Here is a 10,591-nt window from a genome sequence, read left to right as displayed (position 1 = left end):
GTAAACTGTATGGTTTCCACTGCTGTATATCACCTGAAGCTGTAGTTCAAGGAACTTCAACATTTATTTACACCCCAGTACAGCAAATACTATCATATATACTCACTGTATTTTACAGATGAGGAAACAGTATAAAGGTGAATAAGAACTCAGACACAAGCCTTTTCTCTCCTTTCACAGTAGACGACTGCTCCATCAAAACAGGATAGTATTTAAAAACAACTATTTTTTTATTGTTAAAGAGAATCTATTCAACTTATTACTGGCAAATGTACTAGCATTTTCTTCATGGATCTCATGCTCATTAGTTTCCTTCTTTTTCTTCCTCTCTGACGTACATGATAGGAATGGAAAGTGGTTATTATGCATCCCGAAGTTATTATCGAAGCAAACACAGGAAGTATAAAGGATGTTTAATAGCTTTCTAAAGAGTTTCATGCTAGCTTCTATGGGATGAATGCTTGGTCAATGAATCAAAAACCTTTGTCCTCTTAAATTACCTGTCAGCTGTCCCAAAATGCTCTAACAGTGTTTTAACAATGTTCCTTTGCCTTTATCAAGGAATGCTTTTGATAAGATTTTAATTGACGTATTTATGGAAGCAGGTTGAGTAAATAAAAATGGCTTCTCATTACTATATTTGCAAGCAAATTATCACGTATGTTGAAATGTCCTATTTTTCAAGACACCTCATTCTAAAAAAATTCCATTTCTTTCTACCTGCTGAACTGTGCAACATCTCACAGACTTTCATCATGTAGTTACTACTCTCAGAGAGAATTTGCTGTGGCAGATATTTAAAAAGCACTACCAGTCAGCTGCCAGCCAACAAATCTTTAAAAATCACATTTTCCTCTGGAGAAATTAACTGAGACATCATTATATGACAAAAGTGTGATTTCTTCTTAAAACCTAGTAGCTATTATAAAACATTAGAATTATAGACTTCATTTCAATGAGATTGAGATCGAGGTCTTTGAGAGCAGAAAAAGTTTAGATGGCAAGAATGGACAAGAAATAGACATGAGAAAGTGGGGAAGAAATCCAGAAACAAGAAGAGCAGAAGACACCCAAGCACACAAAACCAAAACAACCACCTGCCTTGAAAGCAAAATCTGAAGTGAGACTGAATTTATATCTTTTCAATACTTTGGAATGGAAAGAAGCAGCGTTTTAGTATAATTTAGAAATAATTATCTGTCACTTCCAAAAATATAAATATTATAACAACTTAAAAATAAAAAGTACTATCTTAGGAGGAGAAGACCTAAACATTAGCAGGTTAAATCTCTATCTCGGTTAAATATAAATATATTATGGCATTTCTATCTTCTGCTCAAAAAAATTTATAAGAACTTACAAACTACTGCACACCTTAAAATAACTACATTTTTTTCATTGAATCTTTTACTTCTGATTCCAGTTGGTTTTAATGGAGAAATCAAGTAGTACTACAGGCATTTAGCAAATGCATTTTCCTACTGTCTTAAACTTTTTCTACCGATCAGCTTTTCTTAACTAGGAAACTATTGACCTGTAAAATCCAGACCTCTGTTTCATGACTATGCAGCATTGCATTTCTCTTATTTATTCAAATGGCTAAGAAGGAAAAGTTGCTTTAACAAGAAGGTCATAGAAAACTTACTTCAAGGACTGGAGCTTTCCTTGTGAATATGGAATAAGAAGTGGTACTTTCCCCATTTTATTTAGGTATGCAAAGGCTATCTCTCCCAGGTGACCTGACACAGACCCAGTCAACACCATCCATAATGAAAATCAATGGCACCAAGTCACTAAACAATTACTCCATCTTCTTTAAAAATGCACAAGTCTTCAAAAAAACAAGGATTCAGAGCCTGATTAATTTGCCATTTGCCTGGGAGATTGCACAAGTTGCATTATTTAAGAAGTTGCCTTGTCTTCATGTCCTCAAAGGATGGACCAAGATCAAAGTCTCAAAGCTTGTTGTGGCCCCTGGTAAAAAAAAAAAAAAAAAAAAAAGTGACTATATGATGGGAAATACAGATCTGAGCCATGGTTATGGAAGTTTTGTAAATACCAGTTTGTGTAGATTCCTAATGAATGTTGTTCTTGTGCACACAAAAAGCACATTTATCAAGTTTTGCCAACCCCCAGATTTGAGTTGGTATTGAAAAGTCATTTGATATACAGTAATTTAAGCGCAATATCAGAAAAATATTAATTATAAAAATTAGAAATGACAACAAATTTGGGCAAGGACTAAGCTCTAAAGGACTCTTTTAATGATGAGATTGTCAAAAATGTCTTTAAACACTGGGCATCCAGGAGGCTTATGTCTTTTGTAGGGTCCTAAAAACCCATAAAATCAAAATCTGGTGAAAGATGTCCCTGCCTATGGCAGGGGAATTGGACGAATGACTTTTAAATATCTCCTCCAACCAAAACTATTTTCTGACTATGATTCATGATTTTTCAAGCTATTTTGACTGATCCTTGGCACTTGAATAAAACGATTCACTAACACTTTCTAGTGGCAGTCATGTAAGCAGTTCAAGTATAAAAATATTTTCAATACCAAACTAAAGAATAAGTGACAAACGTGGGAGATAACTCTTAAATTGAAAGTTCAACACAGAGTAGAAAAAGTTACTCAGATTTTGCTGTGTTACTGAGCCTATACAGCAAAGACAGCTAAAGATTGCTATATTTTTTTCAGAATTAGATGAATAATATGGTGAGTCTAAGACAGGAAGAAGAACACAAAAGAAGTGTAATAAATAGTTTCCTTGACAGAAGAATATGCTGCTTACCTCTGCAAGCAGCAATAACGTGTCTGCAAGTGTGTTAATGGTTAAGCTTCACTCTAGCTGGAAGGGATGATACCAGCAGGGAATAAGGGAGGCTCTCCGTCTCATACAAAGTTTTAGCTGTTCATTTCTACACCTGCCTGCTCTACTTCTCCTTTGAAGCGTCATCTAAGCTGCTTTGGACCCAATCTTCAGAGTGAGCTTGATTTTGGCTTCAGCAGAACGCTATGTGCTTTAAACAATAGCTTGCTTTACAGTATGCTTGACTTCTGTATCTATTCTTTACATATATTTGTATCTTAAAATACAGGCACTGTCATAAATAGTATATATTTATGTATATGCATTGTCCTGATTTCAGCTGGGACAGAGTTAGTTCTTCTTTTTTAGCAGCCAGAAAAGCTCTGTGTTTTGGTTTTAATCTGAGACTTGCTCTGAGAAGAATGCTGACAACGCACTGATGTTTGTAGTTGGCACTGAGGTCTCAAGGACTTTTCAATCGCAGTGTTCTTGCCAGTGTGCAGGAGCACAACAGGCTGGGAGGGAACATGGCCAGGACAGAGGGTCCATGAATCTCCTTATGATTTGTACTTAGACTCAGGATTGAAGGCCAAAATGGCCAATGAAGTATTCCATGTCCAGCATCCATCTCACTCTCAGACTCTCAGACTCTCGAAGCGCGCTCTCTCTCTCCCTCTCTCTCTCTCTCTCGTCTGTGATTGTGGTGTCAGGACTTATCTGTTTTGGGATTGTTAGTCCAGAATGGGACAGGTCTCGGTCAAGGAGTGGTGAGCAATTACACTGTCTATCACTCATTGGTATATATTTATGATTGTACATATATATATATTCATATAGTAGTAGTAGTAGTAAATTGTTCTTATCTCAACCCACGAGTCTCTTTTCCTTTTCCCCTTTAATTCTCTTCCCTATCTCCCAGGGGTGGGGGAGAGTGAACAAGCAGCTGCGTGGAGTTTAGCTGTCGACCGGCCTAAACTGCGACATGCATGTACGTTTATGTTTATGGTTTTATATAAATATGTATATTGCATATATGTGTATATACAAAAAACTTTAGTATTTTCCTCTATATAGTTATTTCATTATATTTTCTTTGATTCTTTCCAAAACCTTATTATGTTTTAAAACAGCTCATATTATTTACAGAAGATTAAAAAATCTACTATTCTCTCTGTCATACCAAACCTCATTCCTGTGTTGGTTTTTCATTTATAGCCTGGATACTAGTCCCTTTCTGCACAGAAATGTGTATTTGGACAAACTTCTGGTTTTGTTTCTGAGATTATTATTTCTGCCATTCAACAAGTGTGAGGTCAATGAGCTGTTCTGCTGGAGAGTTTTTTTGACCATTACAAAAGCATCACGTATGTGATTTAATTTCTGTAATGTCTAATGAATTTACTTCAGATTCATTATCGTGGAAATAGGGATTGGTCCTGTAATGTTGCCTGGAGCTGAAATCACAAGATTAGGCCACACACTGACGTACAATAACAATGAAATCTCACGTACGCTGTGTCGTGATAAGTCAAAATAACTGATCATTGTCATACAGCATTACCAGAGCCATCAGAGCCCTGACGCTGGAAGGTATTTAGGCACCTAAGAATATTGATCTTGCGCCATCTGACTCCATTATGAAATCAATAGGAACTGCTTGATGCTCAAGGCTTTTGTAAAATCAAGATGTCAATTCAGGGACATAAATATAGATTTAGAAATCAAACTTTAGACACCTTTTTTTTTAAAAAACTTGACCCTGGAAGACCAGCACAGCAATATTAAAGGTCATGTGCAAATCCAAGAACATTGACAAGAATGTTGTTTTGGGCATAGATTTTAAAGATTGACTCCTAAGTGGTAGGAAATTACAAGTCATAATGTAGTTTCTCTCTTAAATCAATTTGTTTGTGGTTCGTATGACTGGTACAACCACTTGATATGACACTGAATGCAGCTTTGACAATAAAGGCATTTCTTCTTTGCTTTCAGGAAGTAACAGTAGCTGATTTTTTTCATTTTTTTTCTAGTGTCAGTTCGAGTGAATGTTTTTGATATTTTCCTCGGTTAAAATTAACACTGTAAAAAATCAAGGACCTTTGTTTCTTTGAAACTGTATTAAATAATTCATGTAGCAAAAGAAACTGTAAGTCTTTGCTCAGAATAATAAAAAAAATATCCTTATATCCTTAGATAGTTGCATATTGTCTAGTTGATGCTTCCAGACTGCTAAATCAAGAAAGAGCTATGCAGGAATGGTGGTGACATGCTACTCTAGCAGTAGCATAAAAGCCTTAAGTACAATGATACTGCAAGACTAATCCTGAAAAACTTATTGATCCCAGAACTAAAGCCAAATGTCTTATGAGGAGCAGCTGAAGGAACTGAGATTATTTAGTCTGGAGAAAAGGAGACTGAGGGGAGACCTTATTGCTCTCTACAACTACCTGAAAAGAGATTGTAGTGAGGTGGGTGTCGGTCTCTTTTCCCAAGTAACAAGTGATAGGACAAGAGAAAATTGCCTTAAGTTGCACCAGGGGAGGTTGAGATTGGATATTAGGAAAAATTTCTTCACAGAAAAGGTTGTCAAGCATTGGACCAGGCTGCCCAGGGAAGTGCTTGAGTGACCATTCCAGGAAGTATTTAAAAGACGCTTATGTGTGATGCTTAGGGATGTGGTTTAGTGGTGGACTTGGGAGTGTTGGGTTAACATTTAGACCCAATGATTTTAAAGCTCTTTTCCAACCTAAAGTATTCTATGATTCTATTTGCTACATACATAGTTGAGTGGGATTTTTTCTTTTGATGCTAGTCACATACACATTTGTTCCAAGGAAGTGCCTGTGACTATAAGATCTTTTTATATAAAATATGTTTATGAGTTAGTTTTGCTCATATAGAAAATATTCTCTGGGTCAGTAAGGAAGAAATCAGGATTGATCCTGATGTTCGTTAGGGCTGGGCAAATACAACAACAAATTTCTGTATAGATTCTTCTGGATTTCAGAAGCTCCTTTCATCTGAGGAAGAGAAATACTGCACCTAGTTTCAGTCAGCTGGACTAAAGAGAGGGAAAGCAGTCTTGACTTCAAGACACATGAAGGGGCTTGTGCAGGGGGAATTTTGCTGCTGGCTTTACCATTTTCCTCCCTTTGCATGAATCTCTTTTCTATGCCTGAGCTCTCACGTGCACTGTCCCTTTCCAGTGGTTTATTTTATCTATATAGGGCCTAAGGCTGAAAGAAAAAAAAGGTCCATATTCAACTTTAAAAGCTGAGTAGTCCCAAGCGGTTACTCTCTGACTTTGACGTCAAAATCAATTAAAAATGGGCATCGCTTTCTGAAAAGTCACAGTCCGCTTCTAGGCAGGTGGGCACTGTGGTCTCAGTGCGCGCACCCGGGCACTCAATCCACATGCAGTCAGGTGCCAGGTAAAGGCATCCCTGCATCCATCCCACAATGCCTGACTCTGGCCCTTTCCACTGCACTGTTCCTGCCCACGCACCCTCGCGTCCCCCCAGGGTGTGCAGAGTCGGGGCACCGTGCTCCGGCTCCTGCTGACCATCGGGGAACCAGCAAGGCGTGGGTGCTGGGAAACATGTGCTGCACACTGCAAGCTTTCTATTGTCACATGTTAATGCAGTGCCCAACACAATCTTAGTAGAATTATTTACAAAACATCCTCCACTATTCACATTCTGCTGTATGTTTGTCAGTTTGCAACATTTTAACATTTTTTTTTCGTTCTGAAGTACTAACACAAAGAAATACTACTGTTGTTATTTACAGAAATTACGATATATATTCATATTATGGCTTTTTAACGTAACTGAGTCCAATCATTTACATTAAGTTTAAAATGTTACTATGAAGTAAAACCCAACTCATTTTAGCCCTATTCTACATAGCAATATCACTGTAAGATTATACAGTCCCCGTAGTTATAAATGCCTTTACTACCTCTGGGACAGAAGAACTAATTAAAAATAAAATTAATAATTAAAATTTCCAAGCCTGTCAATAGAAATACAGAATCAATGCAGTTGGAAACATTAGCAAAACAGTGTAAGTGTCATAGATCCTACAGAAGTTCTACTTTAATTGCAGATTGATTAAAAATTAGAAAACATTAAAATTAATTGCCATCTCTAAGAGAGCTATATATTTAAATGGAGATATACTTTTATATCAAGAATTTACCAGCTTTTATTTTTATTTATATAATTCCAGTATAGACCAATAATTTTCCGTATAAAGGACCTGTCATGAAAGCACAATAACTTCAGTCATGTGTTTCAGCTATTCAGGGTACTGTATTTATTTTCCTTCGGCAGGTGGTGATTTTGAAATTACTTTTCTTCAGCGAAAACATCTAAAAACTAAGTATCTCATTCTTTTCTTCATCTGCCTATCTGTATTAAAAAAAAAAAAATTGGAGGCAGGAGAGCTTGAAAAGGAAAAAGAAAAAGACTGAAATTCATATGGGCATACACGTTTTTTTGAGTGCTGATCTGAAACCTGAGTTCAGAAAATATGGATGGACTTTGTGAGACAAAGCTGCTGTAAAACTGCCTACGATTCTTGACGTTCTTTCTCTAAGTGGATAAGATATACATAGAAAGAGATCTTTTTCTGTAATTTACATGATGGGGAAGGATAACTGATATGCAATTAAGGGATCTAAATGAAAGTTGGACTTAAAAGAATTTTGGGTGCTGTGTAAATTTACTCAGCTATAACAAAGGAGACTCTTGCTGTGTAAGAAGGTTTAACTCAACCAAAATGATTACAGACTCCAAGCTGTACATCTTTGCCCTACTTCTTTATGAATCCTCTATTGGCGATATTATTTCCCAGAATTGCAGTCCGTCACTTCATATCCCAAGACTGCAGTGTCTGTACTTGCTCATTTCACATATCTCATGGCCTTAATATTGACCACAACCTCTTTGCTTAAGAAAGGGTTTTCCTGTAGCTATAATGTTTATAACCACATAATGTGGTTTATAACCACAACCATATTGTCAGTTTACAAAGAGTAGCTAACAATAGAGACTGCAGTCTAAAATGCTGTGAACTACTACCTTTTCAGTAACTAACTCTTCACAAATACGAATGTAGACACCCAGGTATCTTTTTAAGAAATCCTTATTTTGCACTTTCCTTTTGTAAAATATGTTGTGATACTTCTTAATGATAAGCCCCCACGATACCCTAAAATAAAAGTATAAAAGTAATATTTTGACAGAAATGGCAATTAACTTGGATTTTAAACTTCTGTAGCATGTCATTACATTGCACAATTTATCTCTGCTTTTCAAGATAGAACAGCTGGCAGGGGCTACCAGCTGTTATGGTACATGCCTGAAAGAGACTTTACAGCCTAGACTGTGTTTAGTAAGTGGATCCTACTCATATAGGACTGTAAATATGTAATTTATTTCATAGTATTTCCTGGTACTATGTTCTAGATATGATACAGTAATCTTGGATTAGAGAAAGAGTTGGTGGCATTCCCTGACTTTTCCTTTTTTTCTTACCTTGAAACTGATCCCCAAGAGCCACAGTGCAGGCTGACCTCCGTGTCCCTCTGAGGGTAAAAAGGAAATCAGTGAGATGCTGACTCCTCTGCTCATGCTACTTGAGTGTTCCAGAAACGTAGGAAGAGGACTGATTCTACTGCAGCCCTTCTCTAGAGTAGAGTGCTGCAAGGAAACAAGTAAAAACATCCCTCTGCTGACCCCCGACTGCTCAGAATGGGATTGATGCAGGGGCTGTATATGCTGTACATACAAGCTGTATTTCACAAACCCACTAAGAAAGGAAGCTGTGGCAGGAGAATTGTTATTTATCTTGAGGAAACAATGCCTCTCTGGGTTTCTCAAGGGTTCATTCAACTTCTGCACAGCCCTTTGTCCCAGGCTGTGCCTGGAGCCTCAAGCTGGCCCACAAGGAATTCCCTAACAGCTATTATGATATGTCATCACAGTTAAATCTCAGGATAATTCTGCAAATAAATGAGACGTTTCAAAGGTATGAGTCTGTATCAGAGAAACTGATTTTAACACAGTACTGATAAAGGTCTGATTACTGTATGCAAGTTTTCCAAAAGTGGTTTTATTCTGTAGTCCAGCTTTTCATCGCCATCATACCAATCTCTAGGAGTGAAAAAAAAAAAAAATCCAAAATGTCTCCTAAAATGACAACCTGCTTGCCCCTGACCGTGGAGGTTCTGAAATCATGCTGAGCATCTCGTTAAAGGACTCTCAATTATAGTTGGCTTTCTGCCTGAAATTTGCATGTGAAGGGTGATTGCTAGCCTCAAGGAACTACTTTTTTGTTTTACCCTGAAAAATGACAGCTTCTGAAGAGAGAGCTGCCCATGCTTACAGTAGGCCAAAGTCTTCTCTTTAGTGTTCGAGTCTCATATCTAGAGGAGTACTTATAGCCAGAGGATGAAGAGAGGGGAATGTAAGAGAAAGTAATTTCAATGCCCATGGGGTTGAAAACGGATCATTGCAATCATTGCTACTAACCTGGCCCCAGGCTTCTCCTCCAGAAAAGGAGAGAGTAAAATTCACCAAATTCCTTCCAAAATGAAAAAAAAACCCAGCCCAGATATCTCACAGTAAAATGTCATATTTTTTTCCTCTCAGCAGTCCCAAACTGTACTTACCCTTCTCACAGAAAGTAGCGAGCTTCTACTTAATGCAAAACAGGATTTGTAGACTCCTGTTGGCAAATGCAGGTGGGGTGCAGGGAGTCTGCAGTACTCACATCAGTGTGCCCGCTGTTTTCACTGGTGTCTCTTACAGGAGAAAGGTAAACATTGACTCAGACTGCAATTTTCCCTGTATTTTTCACATTGTTCTTTTGAAAAAGGACAAAATATCTTCATTTTAAAATTTTCATCGTCTTTGGCTTTCATTATATTACAACACCACAGCTTGATATGAGCATGATCTCATGTGAAGGGACAAATAATAACAGACCGTGGTTACTATTCCTCTTAGTAAAAATATATTGCTCTAGTGTCAGATGGCTTTCTAGTAAAATAGTTGCACTAGTGCATCTGGCAGGAGAATATGCAGAGAATGTTAACAGATGCAGGTTTTTTCCCTGCTTATGCACAGGAACAATAGTAATTCATTGTAACATGGATAAAAGATACAGTCTTGAAAATTAACAGTGATTTAATGGAAAAGAAAATGGACTGACAATTATTTAATATTAAGCCTGCATTAATGCTGCATCAGTGCTAAACATTATAAAAGTTATATCACATCAAAGAAGAAGTAAGGAATTGCCTTTTTTAATTTTCTTTTACCAGCATCCTTTCCACTGTAAATACTAAAATTTAAATCATATACATGAATTGCAATGAGAATGTATAACTAGATTGGCAGATGCGTTTAGCGTTAAAATAAAACTGTCAGTTTACTGTCAGTAAAAATATTTTTAACTTTGAAAATAATTTTAATTTCAAAATTACTGGTACTTTGAAGTTCAGTGAATTAAGACTGAGATATCCACATGAAAATTGAAATCTGTTTCCCATATTTTTGACTTAAAATACACTATATTTGTTGCAAAATATGTATAACAAGACATTGGAACACTCAAATATTTATTAGATTTATTTTGATTTTGTCAAATATAAACTATGCCCATTTTGTCTCTGGCAATGTAAATGTATTTTATTCTTTCCCTTCAATAAATAAAAATAATCCTTTTCAAGAGAATAAAACTGAGCTGTTTTGATTGCAACTGAGCATTTAAAA

The sequence above is a fragment of the Tauraco erythrolophus genome, chromosome Z (assembly GCF_009769465.1).
Source record: "Tauraco erythrolophus isolate bTauEry1 chromosome Z, bTauEry1.pri, whole genome shotgun sequence".
NCBI lineage: Eukaryota > Metazoa > Chordata > Aves > Musophagiformes > Musophagidae > Tauraco > Tauraco erythrolophus.
The sequence above is the reverse complement of the archived record's forward strand: the minus strand, read 5'-3'. Positions refer to the sequence as shown.